The sequence below is a fragment of the Leptonychotes weddellii genome, chromosome 7, assembly GCF_054177405.1.
Source record: "Leptonychotes weddellii isolate Sample4059 chromosome 7, ASM5417740v2, whole genome shotgun sequence".
In the NCBI taxonomy this organism is placed as follows: Eukaryota; Metazoa; Chordata; class Mammalia; order Carnivora; family Phocidae; genus Leptonychotes; species Leptonychotes weddellii.
In genome coordinates this window covers 58,709,759-58,725,574 of record NC_138375.1, presented here as the reverse complement: position 1 = coordinate 58,725,574, position 15,816 = coordinate 58,709,759, and the positions used below count along the sequence as shown (strand labels likewise).

The following is a 15,816-nucleotide window of genomic DNA, read 5'->3' as shown; positions in this document are numbered from 1 at the left end:
GTCCCTCAGAGCTGGGCTCTACTTGACCTTTTCCAGCACAGGCTTCTGCTCCCCCACTCCCATTTGCTCCATTTTTATTTAACCAACACTCATATATCACTTTCTAGGTACTTTCCAGGCACTGCCTAAATGCTTCACAACATTTAACTTGCTTGATCCTCACAGAACTCCCTTGAAATAAGTATTGTGATTTTCATCATCTCCATTTTCCAGATGAGGACACTGGGACACAGAAAAGTGTGTCTTGTGTGCGTCCACACAGTACTAAATGGTGTGGCTGGGATCTGAACCCGGGCGGCCTGGCTCCCAGCTCGTGCAGTCCACTGCTGCTAAATTACCTTTCTCTGTCCTTGGCACCAGCTCTACTCTCTCCTTTCCCAGGTGCACTCCAACAGCCATTGCTCACGTCCATGAAGCCCTCCCTGATGCCTCCCAGGCTGAATGGGTTCTTCTTAGCTCTGTGTTAATGCCTTGCACATCCCTCCCCACGGCAGCCCTTCCCACAGGGTTCTGCTATTCTGGTTCGTGTCCTGTCTCCTCTGCTGGATGCTGAACACCTGAAGGGCTGAAACTGTGTGTCACCTTCTCTGCCTGCTCTGTGCCCAGCCCAGCGTGTTCATATTATCCATTCTCCATGCAGTAACCAGAGGCATCTTTTTAAAGCAAAATCAGTTTATATCACTCTCCTGCTTAAAATCATCCAGTGATTTACATTTGGCATTTAAAATAAAATCCCAAATCTTGACCATGGCTTAGAAGGCTCTGCACGAGGGACTGGTGCCTGCCCCCTCTCTGTTCTCCTCTGCTGCCACTTTTCCCCTCGCTCCCTGCTCCAGCCACATTGGCCTTCTGCCTGTCCCCCAAAGAGACCAGGCTCACATTTGGGGCCTCTTCCGGAGCTATTTCCTTTGTCTGGAATGTGTAGCCCCACATCCTCCCCTGACTGACTTCTTGTTATTGGGGCCTGAGTTTCATGTCGCCATTTCAGACAGAACCTCCTTATCTGTCTGTCTGTCTACTTAAATGTTTTCATATTTACTTTTTAATTGTTATTAATGACTGTGTCTACTGCAAGTCTGTAAGCCCCATGGGAGCAGGGATCTGAGGTGTCTTGTTCCATACCTGGAACCATGCCTGATGCCGGATAGCCACTCAGTGAGTAAATGTTGGAGGAAGAATAAATGTTCACCAAGGTCCCTTTGGAATTGATCCTACCTATTGCAATTCAGCTAGGCCCAGACAGTATAATATAATACAGCTTCCCCTTCTATCTGAAAGTAGAGCGTTCTTATGAAACCTTTTGTAAACCAAAATGGTGCAAAGCAAAGAAGCAATTACCATTTTGTAAAAGTGAAATCCTCTTCAAATTTCTTTTGGTTAGTGAAGTGACCTACTAATGTAGGTCTTCTGTAAAAGTGATGTGACATAAAGCGAACTTTCAGATAGTGGGGAAAACCTATATCATCATAATAAAATCTAATCTAATCTAATAATGTAATATATGTATTATATTTGAATTGGTCTCATCTGAGGCTAAAAGCTGGGATAATTTCACAAGTTGAAATTCACTATCTTTATCACCTTCCTACGTCTCACCTGTAGTCATACTCCCAGAAGTGAGGTAATTTTATTGACCATTCTCTGCTGACTTCTCTTCACCAGGGATGCTTAGAACTCCTTACATGTGCTTTAGTTTGTCCACCTAAGACTCAGGGAAACTTATGAGATACTGCCTTCCCCATTTTGCAGGCAGGGACACCCCTGAAAAGCAAAATGCTGACTTGTGAAGTGCCTAGAGCCTGATGGGAGCACACATACCTGTCACGGTCATTGCATTTCATCAGTAACAGGAGAGACTTCATGCTCTAGAAAGGCACAAGAGCTCTGAGTCCTGCCAGGACCTGGGCCAAACACTACTCGTACATCAGAGGAATGGCGGTCTGTAGCTGAGAGGGATGTGCAGCCCAGTTTGGGGCAAATGGAAAAAGCGAAGCTTCACATGCATCTGGTTGAGACAAACGGGGTGGGCAAAAACGTGCAGAAATGAGGTCTGGGTGTCTGACCACAGATATTTGTCAATGAGAACCAGGGGACGAGGCAGGAGATGCACACGGTAGCCAGCATACAGGCACCACAGTCATAGACTTTCTTCAGGAGGATACGGAAGGAACACGTGTCAACGTGTCTCAAAGACCAACTGCTATATATAGTCATCCTCTTCCTCCTGAGAACCAGAAAGGACATTTCTTGCCCCACTTCCCCCTCCTCCTTCCAGCGCTTTGAGCTTGGGAAGGAAATGGCATCCCAGGTTTATGGGCTGAGAAACTCTAAGACCTAATCTTTCAGGCAGAATGGTGAACTGACAAGAACTCTTGATTATGAGTTCAAAGGTCTTGGCTCTGGTCTCAGCCCTGTGGAACTTTGGGTAAATCCCTCTCTATGTCTGACCCTTGTCTTCCTTATCTGTAAAAAGGCTGTTGGGTTTGATGATTTCCAAGTCAAGGATTTCATGACTTTGAGCCTTCTGTCCTCATAAGCTTATCATTCAGATTAGTTTGAAAGGGAAGCTCTTACTTTTGTCTTTTTCTTGATGGAGCTCAATTTGTCTTTGGGTCAGCCTTGCAAATAGTTACTGGCCTCTGGCCACAGTGTAGGTAGTGGAGATAACAATTCTGGCTTGGTGAAATCTGCTGAAGCTGATGTACCCTCCATTTGTTCTGAAATAGTTTCTCTAATAATAGACATGGCTCATGACCATAGGATGAACCTGTCTCAAAACTTTCTGCTAAGGACAGGAATGTTCAGAACAGATTGTGGAAGGAAAGTCATAGTTTGAGTTAGAGACTTCCAAGGTAGAAGAACATTTGAATGGCAGGGTGTTGTTGTTGATGTTAAAATCCTTCTGCACTAGATGATATGATGTCTTGGGTTTGCTTCAAAATAAATCTGTGTGTGTGTGTGTGTGTGTGTGTGTGAGTGTGATGAGAGTGGGTGTGGGTATAGATGAAACAAAATTGGCCAACTGTTGAAGCTTGATGATGGGTACGTGGGGTTTATTATACTATTCTTTCTATTTTTTTAAAATAGGTTTGAAATATTTCATCACAGAAGACCCTTTGGAGACTGGCTCCAGCTTTTCTCTCTACTCTCATTTCACAGTCCCCATCTCGACCCTCCAGCACAGTGACATCACCCTGGTGGCTCTGATCTCACTCCTTTTGGTCTTTCCACACAGTTCCATGTGTTTGAGGTACCTTTCCCCTTCTATCCCCATGGCTGGGCTCATCACTCCTGCCTCTGAGATCTCTTCGCCCTGTGTACTCACCTTGATTACAGCACTTATCGCATCATATTGCAACTGATTTCTTTTCTGCTTCCTCTGCTGGCCTGTGCCCTCCCCAGGACACTTCTCTGTCTCCCCAGTGCACAGCCAGTGCACATAAGAGATCTTTAGTGCATGTTTACAGAGGGAATAATAGCAGAAAGGATAGCTCATATTCTGAGTACTTATTATGTGCCAGACATTGCCCTAAGCTCATTATATAGGTATTTTATTAAATCCTCACCACAAGTGGGTACTATTAACCTGTCTTCTCATCACTGTCCCAAGGTCACGTGCTAGTAAGTGACAGAGCTGAGATCTGGACTCAGAATGGAAACAACTCTGCTCTTCTCCCTGCATCTGGGGTTTTAAAACACTTCTCCGTGAATGCTACACAACAGGCCCAGGATTTGGGGGAGCCCGAGCTTTAGGCCCATTTCTGCTACTAAATTGCTGAGTGACCTCGGGCAAATCACCTCTGCCCCCTATGCCGACTCCCCAGGAGAGACTATTAGTAATTGAGAGGGTCACGTGAGGCAAGGGCCCTCCCAGCTTCAGCTCCCAGAGAAAGGTTTTCCTCTTACACATTTGGTTTTCTGCCGCGGAGCTGGCTTCCCAGTTTGGGAACCTCCCAGCTTCTCATGCTCCTTCAACCTCTTTTCTTACTAATTGCAGCTTCCCCGAGCCAAGCCGGCGTTCACAACCTGCTGCCCGGGTCCCTCCCTTCCCCCTTCCTTCCTCTCGGGCAACGCTCCGGAGGTGGGGGCGGAACCCTGGTCAGGAGGGAGGGGAAAGCAAGTATCTGCCGGTTCCTGAGACTTCCCCGCAGTTTCTCGGCCCCCTCCCCCCACGGAAACTCAGCCTCACACTTTCTAGGGATGTTCCAGGGACAGCCTGAGTCAGTGATTGCAGCTGTCAGCCTCGGGCATCTGTGTTAGGCTCTCCGAAGGAAGTCCGTTGTCCTGAGCTAGGGTGGATGTGGGGGTCTGGAGGGAGGAGGGGGCAGAGCACTCCTCCCTTCTAGCCTAGGCCCAGCCCGCCCCACTGGACTCCAGACCCTTCTGTGCCCGTCCGCCCTTCCACCCTCTTTCCGACTTCCAGCTGGGACCCGCCATTGCACAGCCAGGCCTTGGCGAACTGCAGACCCAAGCCAGAGACGCGCGATTGTGACTGGGCTCCCCTCCCCAGCTAGCCCCAGACACTGCTCTGGGGGAAGCCGAAATCCCCGATCGATGCAACCACCCACCCGCGAGGAACGCGGGAGGCCCCAGCCCATCGGCTTTGTTCGCGGCTCGCCAGGAAGCAGGCAGCAGGCAAGAGCTGCCTGCCGCCGCGGTGTTGACGCGGGGAGCGGAGTCCGCGGGGACGAGGGACTGTCCTCGGAGGCCGTGGCACTGAACCCGGACCCAAGGAGGAGAGGAGCCGGCGGATGGCCGTCGTCTGCCGGTGCAGTGCTGACCCGGCGAGAGGACCCCGCCGGGCGCGGGAGCTGTCCCCGAGGTGGTGCTGAAGCGAGAAGGAGCCCGTGGCGCCCTCCGCCTCTCCCCGGAAGAGCCGGTGGCGGCTGAGAGCTACCGGGAGAAGGAAGGAGGGCCGGAGGAAGCCACCCTCAGGGAGCTCGGCGGCGCGGGGCCTATGGCTAGGGTCTCTCCGGCGAACCTGCTCCAGCCGAAGAGGTGGCGGCTCAGCAACAGAGAGCGAGCGTGCGTTCTACGAACCTGTTGGAGGCTGCAGCTCCTCCGCGGCCGACCAGGGCGCCCGGGACCGAGATTCTGGCGCGCGTCTCCTTCCCCCTTTCTGCACTCCTCCGCTGAGGCACTCCTCCTGCCTGGGCTAGCACATGTGCACGCGGGGGGCGCCCAGCCCCTCTTCGGTCCGCCCCGAGTGTCAGCCAAGCTGCAGGGCACAAAGCCGAGAGGCCTCCCCCAAGGGCAGACCCGCTCCCAGGGAGACCCAAGCTTCCTGAGATAGGAGGCGGGGGCTGGCGACGGGGACGAGAGAGGGCGCCAGCAGTGAAACCAAGAAGAGAGACATGGGGGGAGTTCCCCATAGAGTCAGTTCTGCCCTGAAGTTTGAGAACACAGGGTCCTGTTACTTAGAGGACAAAGGGCAGCCTGCCTTGGAAGTCTACTCCCCCCGCCACCCCCCCCCCCATTTCCGTGACCAACAACCACAGGCAGGTCTTGTACTTGCTCTGTTGCAGTACCTCTGGTGAGTACCTCTAATATCTCATTCCAGTCCTAGAGAGAGCTTTCCAAACCTTCTATATATACAGTGCATCCATAATAAAATGCAAACTCTTCGGTGTGGCACTGAAGGTCCTTCACCAGCAAGATCCAGGGTCTCCTTTCCAGGTGTGTTCCCATCGGAACAGATAGCCCTCATTCTGAGCAAGTTCACCCCGGTGCCTTAGCATCTGCTGCTCCCTTTGGCTGGAACATTCTTTCCCCTTACTATTTACACTTTATTTGCAAGTGTCCTCATTCTCAATGAAAACTTCCTGATCCCTAAGGCACAGTCAGTCACTCCCTCCTTAAGCTCCTTCAGCGTTTACATCTCTCTAGGAGACTTCTCATATTGTATTATAATTACTTACGCATCTATATTCTCAGTTACCAGGCTCCTAAAAACGGGTTCCATATTTTATTTTTCTTTGTATCTCCATCTCCTAACACGAGGACTGACACACAAGAGATGTTTCTTTTTAAAGCTTTTATTTATTTATTTGTCAGAGAGAGCGAGAGAGAGAGAGAGAGAGAGCACAAGCAGGGAGAGCAGCGGGCAGAGGGAGAAGCAGGCTCCCCACTGAGCCGGGAGCCTGATGCGGGACTCGATCCCAGGACGCCGGGATCATGACCTGAGCCGAAGGCAGACACTTAACCGACTGAGCCACCCAGGCGCCCCCACACAAGAGATGTGGAATTGTATGCACATACGAGAAGCAGAGATCAAAGTAACTTCCTTTCCCTTGATTGTTCATTTGATTTCTGTCAATCTCTCTCTCTGTCTCTCTTTTTTTTTTTTTTTTAAAGATTTTATTTATTTATTTGAGAGAGAGAGAACACACGAGAGGGGATAGGGTCAGAGGATGGAGCAGACTCCCTGCCGAGCAGGGAGCCCGACGCGGGACTCGATCCAGGGACTCCAGGATCATGACCTGAGCCGAAGGCAGTCGCCTAACCGACTAAGCCACCCAGGCGCCCTCTCTGTCTCTCTTTTAATCACAGCCTGTAAAGCCGCGTGGTGGCCTCCCTGTCTACCCTTCCTGCCTCATCACCACCAACTCTCTCCTGACTCAGTAATTCCACCTACAGTAACCTCCATTTTGTACCAAGTTGCTTTAAACAATTTTTTTTTTCCTGTTTCTCTGCTTGGAGCCCTTTTAACCTTGATCTTCACATGGCTGAATCCTTCTTGTCTTTTGAATTTGGGCTCAAATGTCACCTCCTCAAAAGACCTTTAGCCACTCTATATAATGTTCGCTCCCCCAATTACTCTGTAACATTTTCTACTTCATTTTTCTTAGTAATTATTACTCTCTGAAATGATTTTATTTATAGATTTACTTGTTTATCATCGGCTTTCCCTCAACTAGCAATACAACTCTCCTGGGGCAGGGATCACATCTGTCTGGCTTGCCGCAGGAACTTACCTCATACCAGGGCATCTGTAGTCTCTCTCTCTCTGGGAAGGCTGGAGCTACTGTGCAGGTCATTGTGGGATCTTCTGTTTGGTATAATGTGAGTAAGAATGTTTGAGGAGAAAGGGTCACACTGATGTTCCATGGGATGAGAAAGAAGAGGAAATGGAGGGCCACAGACACGTGGCTGTGAAATCACAGCCCCTTCTCGCCCTGGATGGCATAATGGTAATGACAACTCACCTCACAACACACAAAACACTTTCACATCCATAATAATCTCATTTGGTACTCATAACAGCCTTATTCAGGTAAGCATTATTCTCCCCAACACTGAAAATCTCTGAGGCCACAAGAGGCAGACGGACTTGACCAAGATTACACAGCTTGCCAATGGTGATGCTCTTCCCAGAACTGTGCTATGTGCGGGGCATCTAGAACTAAAACATGTCTCCTGCCCTCCAGGGTTTCACATTAGTAAGAGACACAGGCACATAAACAATGGATCATAATACAATTTGATTCTCAAACCCGGACATGGGTGGGGTGGGGAAGAAATGGATAGGCTGCCTGGGGCAGAATAAACCAAAATTCTTTCAGTAACCATTACAATTTGTTCAGCATTTCCTAGGTGTCAGCTACTGTGTTAAGTGTTTTACGTACTTTGTCGCAACGAATCATTCCTGCCTATTTCTATTCCCGATTTATGGAGTTAACAGAACCTTAAGGAGGTTAAGTAACCCGGCCAAGGTCATGAGGCTTGTAAAGAGCGAAGCTTGGGCTTAACCTGAATTTGTTCGACCTGAGCCCTGGGTTCTTAGCCATTATGCGCCCCAGATATGCTGAATCCCAATGACTGGTGACAGGGTTGGCCCAAGATTTGAAGCTGATTCTCAGGCTGTTCTGTTATATCTTAACGCCTACTGAGAAACAACCATATAGAGAATGCTGCAAAAGGAGACGAGGGAGGGATGAACCTACCTGTGGGGCAGAGTTACGGGAGGTTGGGATTGGCTCTTGAAGGAGTAAGTGGGAGTTTCCAGGCAGACAGTAGGTGAAGAGTATTTCAGACAGAGGAATATTCAAGGGCCTTGGGCTGTGGAAATAAAGGGACTGCTAGTGTTTTGGTGTGGTTGGAGTGTTAGGCTGATGGAAGGGATAGGGGCTGGGAAGTGAGGCTGGAATCCAGGTTGGACTTGGCTTATGCCTTTTATCCTGAAGGCAGTGGAGAGCCACATTGAAAGGCAAGAGCTCTGCTTTAACACTTGCCATCATTACCCTGGTCATCCTACAGTAGCAACACTGGATCAGTCCTTTACAATGTGTAAGGTGCTTTCTACTCACAGAAATATCACTCTGGAGTGATGTGGACCCAAAGCTCCATGAGGGCATCATATCTGTGGGTTCGTTGGTATTGTTCCCTAGCACCTCGCAATGACGCCTGGAACAATGTGGGTGCTCAGGAAGTATTTGTTGTTGGGGAAGAAACCAGAGGAGTCTAGTTTAGAGGCTGCTGCAATAATTGAAATAAGAGAGAAGTGATGAGAAGCATCACTTAAACCAAGAGTGCAGAATTCTTTGACTCCTGACTCTGGAAAGTAAACACCTATGGCCCTCTACCTTGGAGCATCTTGGGGAAGCTGGAATTTAGCCCTCCAAAATGGTTCTGAGTAATTGCAACAATTTTCCTCTCCAACATACAGAAAAACATTTTGGCACCCACGTGGCCAACACCCAGCCAAGCCAGGATTCCCTCCTTTGTATGCACTTTATGTCTTTTGGCTCCTGGATTTTTGTCCCGATGGTCTCTATTATGTAGCAATAACATTATATGCCATCATTTGTTTCAGTGTTTTTAGGGGCCATCACCATGCTAATGAAACTCAGTCTTGGCTCAAGAACTAAAATCCACCTTCTGTTTCTCCACCCCTCTGGGAAGTCCACATGGACCCTGATATGGCTAACTTAGAGACGGCTGACTTGCATCAGGCTCCTTTAAATCTCTTGACATATATTAACCCTATGAAGAGGGTATAACTCTTATCCCTGCTTTACAGATAAAGACAAGAAGAGACTTGCCCAAAGCTGCGTGCTGACAGACGCAGGTTTAAACCTTGGCTGCCTGACTTGAGGCTGCAGGCTCCAACACTATCCCTGGCTGCCTCCTGGATAAAATCTTCCCATTCTGGTTCCTCCCCGACCTGTGTAAGCCTGGATAACTAATTTAATCTCTAAGAGCCTCAGTTTCTTTTGCTGTAAAATGGGGATAAAAATAGCTACCAAAAAAGTTTGCTGGGGGAAATAGATGAGGTCACATATGAAGGCATCTAACTGTTGCTGCTTCCTTTCCTGGTCTTCCTCATCTGAACCAGTGGTTCCACATCTGCCCAGACACTTGGGCCACAAACCACCATATATATATACACATACACACATACATATACATACATATATATATAAACACACACACATATAATATGTACATATAATATATATATATTTTAAAGATTTATTTATTTGAGAGAGAGTGCACAGGTGGGTGAGCATGGGGAGGGGCAGAGGGAGAGAATCTCAAGCAGACTCCTTGCTGAGTGGGGAGCCCAACGTGTGGGGCTCGATTCCACGACCCTGAGATTATGACCTGAATGGAAACCTGACACTCAGCCGACCAAGACACCCAGGCGCTGTGAAACCACATATATTGTAAATATCTTCCCCCAGGCTGTAGCTTGCCCTTTTCCTTTGTTGTTAGTGTCATTTGATGAACAAAAGTTGCTGATTTTATCATAGTTCAATTTATCATTTTTTCCCTTTATAGTTAGTGCTTTTTGTGTTCTGTTTAAGAAATTTTTATTCATTCAAGCTCAAGAAAACATCCTTCTTGGTATCTTTCAGATTCCTTATTGTTTTACCTTTTATATTTAGATATATAATCCACAAAGAATTGATTTTAGTGTATGGTGTGAAATAGGGGTTAAGATTAAATATTTTTTGACCATATGGCTACTCTATTGACATAGCACCATTTAATGAAAAAAAAAAGCCATTCCCCTCCTGCATTGTTCTGCACGCTATCATTGTTATAAACCAAGTGTCCATATGTGTTTGGGTCCAATGTGACTTTTCAAAGTATAAAACGGATCGAGTTATTGGTCTGCTAAACCTCTCATGGCATCTTTCCTGTTGAACTCAGAATAAAACTCAAACTTCCTTAAGGCTTTTGCCTGGTCTGGCCCCACCTATCTATCGGAGGGTATTATTCCACCATTTAGCCTGTTGCTCATTCCACACCAGCCACAAAGTTTCTTTTCATTCCTTAAGTATGCACTTCTCATTCCCAGCCAGAGGCCTCAGCTCTGTGCTTTCAGGCTTATGTACAAATGTGTTCTCACAGAAGGCTGATCTGCCTACATTCCCTAAAATAGCCCCTTCTCTTCCCAAGTTACACTCTAGATGATTACCTTGCTTTAGTTTTGATAAGACTTGCTGCTCTTCGAAACATCTTATTTATTTACTTGTTATTCTCTGCTTCTCTCACCAGAATGTAATCTCCATGAAAGCAAGGACTATGTCGATTGTGTTTTTCTCTGAAACCGCAGGGCTGGGAAAAGAAAGTGAGTCAGTGAGAATGAGAGCCTCTCCACCCTGTTTTCTGCGTCATCTGGCTCTCAGCGTCAGCACGCACAGCGTCTCCAGAGTTGGAGCATTATGTCACATGCTGGATAGGTAGGTAGACAATTCCAACATTATCAATTTCATACCCAACTTATTTTCCTGTTTTTATTGATGTTCTTAAAAATCCCAGCTGTCATTATATCAGCAAGTCAATTTATATTAATTTTTGAGGGGAAAAGAAGGAAAACTGATAGTTCTTGAACTTTTATGATATTTCATTCAATCCTTAAAAGAGCCATTCAAAGGGAAGTGTTATCATCCCCAGTTTACAGATGAAAAAACAGGGATGCAGGAGGCAAGTATGGTATGTGCTCATCCTAGTAGTTCAATCAGATGTATAAAGATCACTCTCATGAAGCCAGTTCGAGCCTCTAGCAGAACAGTGTACAGAAATCATGGTATGTGCAATCGAGGCATTTAGCAGAGTGTTTTAGTATATTGAGATATTTAAATATTGGCTTTGGGGAATAGAACTTGGGTTCTAGGCTGGTCTTAAGCCTCACCAACTTTGTGACATGGGGCAGGCCACATGAGGCCCAATTTACTCATCTGGAAAGTGAAAAGGAAGTAGAATCTATTTTTTAGGATTCTTGAGAGGATTAAATAGTCACATGCCAGTGAAGTGCTTGCATAGAAGAAGCTGGGCAAATGTTGGCTGCTAGAATCAGTGTTGTTGTTTTAGCTGGCAATTCAGTTTGCTCCTTCAAGATGTTGCTGAGGAGATGCGATAGGAGATAAGGTGCTTAGAGGAAATTGACATAGAGCTTTGTGGCTGCATGTAGGATCCTTCAAACCAGAACTTTGAAGAGTGATCCTCTTCTGATGTGGAAGAACATTCTTAGCATGTCTCTAATTTCTTGTACAGAGAGAGGTAACAGGTTCAGAGAGGTGAAGTGACTTGTCCAAGGTCATGGAACATAGATCAAAACCAGAACCCATTTGATTCTTAAGATTTGGTATGATTCGATTCAACTCATGAATATGCTTGGTTCCTTTCTCTGGGTTCTGAAATCATAACCCCTCCCCTCTTCATTGTGTCTGCCACAAGGATAGAGAAAATCCACGGATAATCCCTAGACCTCATTTGAAGCTAATCATCACATCCATTTATCTCCCCACCAAGCTGCTTATTGCAGCAGTAGACCAGAGGTCCAGCTGATCAGGGTCAGCAGCTTCTGTGGGTGCTGGCTGGTTGGGGGTAGAGCATGTTCTAACAGTTGGGTGGGAAGCAGAGTCCTACAGAGCAAATAGCAGATGACCAGACCCTGACTCACTATCTGGGGGTGGCATCCAGGGGCGGAGAACAACAATACCCATAGCTCTCTGGGGCACCCGAGAGACAAGTACTTTGTGAGCATTTCTCCAGCCTCAGAGGCCAGGGAAGAAGGATTCTCTGAGACTTCGTTTCCCTACCTGCACAACAGAGATAAACACATCAGGGCACCGTGAACATTCAGTGATATGACATATGTGCAGCAGGGTGTTCAATGGATTGTTTCTATCTCGGTGTCGGCTAAGGCCACAGAAGCCAGAAAGAAAGTAGAGGTGCCAAGTACCCTTAGGTAAAGTGAGGCTCCATTCCAGCCATGAAGGATTTACTTATCAATTTTGAAGTTAGCTTGACCAGCCCTGAGGGCCTAAGAGGTTGAAGTTAAAGAGAAGGAGAAAGGGTTTCTTTGAAGTTACTGGTGTTCTGGTTATCACCCCAGCCTCCCACAGTCATGGAGGGTCAGGGGGAGAGGAACACCTTAAGAATGAGAAGGACTCTGAGGACATTCCCCTGGGAAACCTCATCTGAGTCTTCTGACATTGGGGGGGCACTTAGGCTGGTGTCACCCATGTCTGGAAAACTCTAAAGGCAAGAGAGTATGGCTAGTTGGCTGTGTTGCTAGCATTCATTATTTCACAAATATTTATTGAACACCTGCTACGTGCCAAGAACAGTACCAGATTCTCAGAATTCATCAATGAACAAAACCAGATAAGACTGAGGTGCTCACCTTCTTGTGGAAAGGGAGACACACAATACAGATGTAAATGTGTAAGACATTTGTTGTATAATTATTATGGAAACAGTTGAAACAGAGATGGAACTGACAATGCTGGGGACATTGATATTTTTTTTGAAGGTTAGCAAAGACCCCACGATAAGGTGATATTTAAGCAGAAACTTGAAGGAAGTGGAGTGAGTGAGGGGAGAATGGTTGGAGGGGAGGTCAGAGAAACAGGTAGGGGAGCTTGATGGCTATGGCGAGGACTTTGAGCTTTAGTAGATATTTGACACATATTGGATGAAGAGAGTCCAAGAGGAAAGGACTTCGAGTCCCATGGAGCTGGCTTGGATACAACCCAGGACTCTGCCCGATGGGAAACAATAGTGCTGTCACAGGGCCTGAGGGTGGGCAATGTCATCCCTTAGGCTTACAGATGGTAGAATTCAGGATTTCCAGAACCAAGGACATCATAAAACAGGCTGTCCTGGTGGGCCTATTTGTGTACTGGGTAAGGGATCAAGAGCTGGGGCTCAGACCATGTTTTGCTATTTGGGGGCAGCTTTGAATGTGGTTTTCTAGAAACTCATCTCCTAGGAAATCAGTGGCATTATCATGAAGAAATACAGAATTTAGGAGTTCAAGTCACGTCTCTGCCACTGACCAGTTATGTGTTCTTGGCCTGAATCTCAGTTTGCTTATCTGGACGTCAGGGTTACTAGTATTTACCTTTCAGAGAAAATATGAGGCTTGAAGGAGGTAATGGATGGAAAGGAACCTGGCAAATTGTGGAAAGGTGTGCAGACATATATTGTTATTGCCGGTTTGGGGACAGTTAGGTACATTAACTTGCCCTCCATCCAAGAAGGATGTGGGACTTGTGGTCTGGAGTTAATTTTTAGCCTTCCAACAACCATGTCTGCCTTCCTAAGAGTAGCTTGCATTTCTCATCCATGTGGCTTAGTTGGCATTGACTCCAACCCCAAAGAGTGAGCCCAACTAGCTTGAACCAGATAGTGTCTCTCATCTCTCCCGTCACAGAGATTGCATGAGGATCAGCCAATGACATAATCCAAGCCAGCTAATCAGGGCCAATTAGACTCAGTTTGTTTGTTTTTTTTAAGATTTTATTTTTAAGTAATCTCCACACTTGACATGGGGCTTGAATTCACAACCCCGAGATCAGGAGTTGCACACTTCACCGACTGAGCCAGCCAAGTGCCACCCCTAGACTCAGTTTTTTTTTGTCTTTCTTGTTCAGCAATCACACCCCCTGCTCCCCACTTTTATTTATTCCTGGAGTATTTTATTTTATTTTAAAGATTTTTTATTTATTTTTATTTATTTATTTGACAGAGAGAGAGAGAGCACAAGCAGGGGGAGGGGTAGAGGGAGCGGAAGAAGCAGGCTCTCCGCTGAGCAGGGAGCCCAACGAGGGGTTCGATCCCAAGACCCCAGGATCATGACCTGAGCCAAAGGCAGATGCTTAACCGACTGAGCCACCCAGGCACCCCTATTTTATTTTATTTATTTTTAAAAATATTTTATTTATTTATTTGAGAGAGAGAAAGAGGGAGAGAGACAGAGAGAGAGAGCATGAAAACAAGTGGGGAGGAAGGGCAGAGGGAAAGGAAGAAGCAGGCTCCCCATTGAGCAGAGAACCTGACGAGGGGCTCGATCCCAGGACCCCAGGATCATGACCTGAGCCCAAGGCAGACACTTAATTGACTGAGCCACCCAGGCGCCCCTATTCCTGGAATATTTTAAAGCAAGTCCCAAATATCTTCACATTTGACTTGTCAGTGGGTACATCTTAACCAATAAGGACTTTTTCTTCCTTTTAAATAAACCATAATGTCATTATTACAACTGATTAAATTAACAATAATTTTATAAAGGTTTTTTTTTTTTTTTCTTTTTTTTTTGACAGTAGCAGACTGAAGCATTGGTTCGGAATTCCAAATAAAAATCACTGGCAGTTGGGAAGCCTGAAAGAAATGCTGATGTAGCCTTAGGTTGTTCTTAGATGCTACCATTAGAAATTATATTGTAAAAGAGTATTAATTCACATGGAGAGAAGTTCGAAGGGAATGTGTGTGGTCAACATTTTTTCAAGTGTAAACTATGTATACACTTGAAACTAATGTAACATTGTGTGTCAACCATACTTCAATTAAAGAAGTATAAACTACCTATGACATTTTTATGTATAAACATATATACATATAATCAATCTTTCTCCATATCTAGCACATACAGATATAAACATGTAGATACTTTTTAAAAGGCTGAAAAAACACACTAATATATCAGGATTGTCTGAAGGGTGGGACAGATGTTTATATTTTGCTTTTCAGGGAATGTGTGCATATATGCTGGGGGCCAGGACAGGGGGAGCAGAGAGTATTGGGGGAAGGATCATGGCCCCTCTGATAAGACTGAATTAATATAATGATAACGACTCATTGCCGAGACTTGTATTGAGCTGTTGGTGAGTGGACTTCAGTAACCTTTGGAGAGTCTGACAGATGTCCTGAGACCAAGAGAGGAGCCAGCTTTAGAATGAGGAGAGGTAGGCAGAGAGGAGGGGTGGAATGAAATTGGATTCTTGGTGGCATCAGATGAGTGTCTGGAGCAAACCTGACCCGAAGCTAGGCCTGGCTCTGCCCTTTTCAGTTATATGAGGTAACAAATTCCCTTCAGTGCTTCAACTGGTTTGAGTTGGATGTTCTGATACTTTGGACATAAGGAATTCTAACCACTATATAGTGGTTTCTGAGCCCCAAAGTTCGATGAAGAAAAGGTTGGATTTGAAATTTCCTGATGTGTAGTCCCATCCCAAGCTTCCTGCCCCAAGACCCAGCCCCAAAGCAGTGTGACGTTTGTCAATCTCAGTTTTCTTTGAGAATGGATGGTTAACAGCTGCTTTTTTCTCTTGGTGACAAATGAGGCCAGTCTGGCAGAAACACCAGCATCATGAGCTAGTGTCAGGGACTGAATAGAATTGGTCTGGGTTATTTCCCGGAAGAGGCTGAGAAAATCCAAGTATTCATCTGGAGTGAAGAGGAGAGCTGAGGACAGCAAAAGGAAGCAGATGAAGATGAAAAGTAAGGAGGTGGAGAGCCTGGAAAAGCACAGTGGGAGGGAGAACGAGGTAGTCCAGGCCTGCTGGGGCGGTGGAAAGAGGC

General features: G+C 46.4%; 1 protein-coding gene across 1 annotated transcript in view; it reads right to left on the bottom strand.

Annotated features, from left to right (window-relative positions):
- Positions 1-5,314, bottom strand: part of CPLX2 (complexin 2) — an 83,253-nt gene extending 77,939 nt beyond the window's left edge. Inside the window, exon 1 of the mRNA XM_006732505.3 lies at positions 5,041-5,314. The gene's annotated coding sequence lies outside the window, so the exon portion shown is untranslated. The remainder of the gene's footprint in view (positions 1-5,040) is intronic.
- Between the last annotated feature and the right edge of the window lie 10,502 nt (positions 5,315-15,816).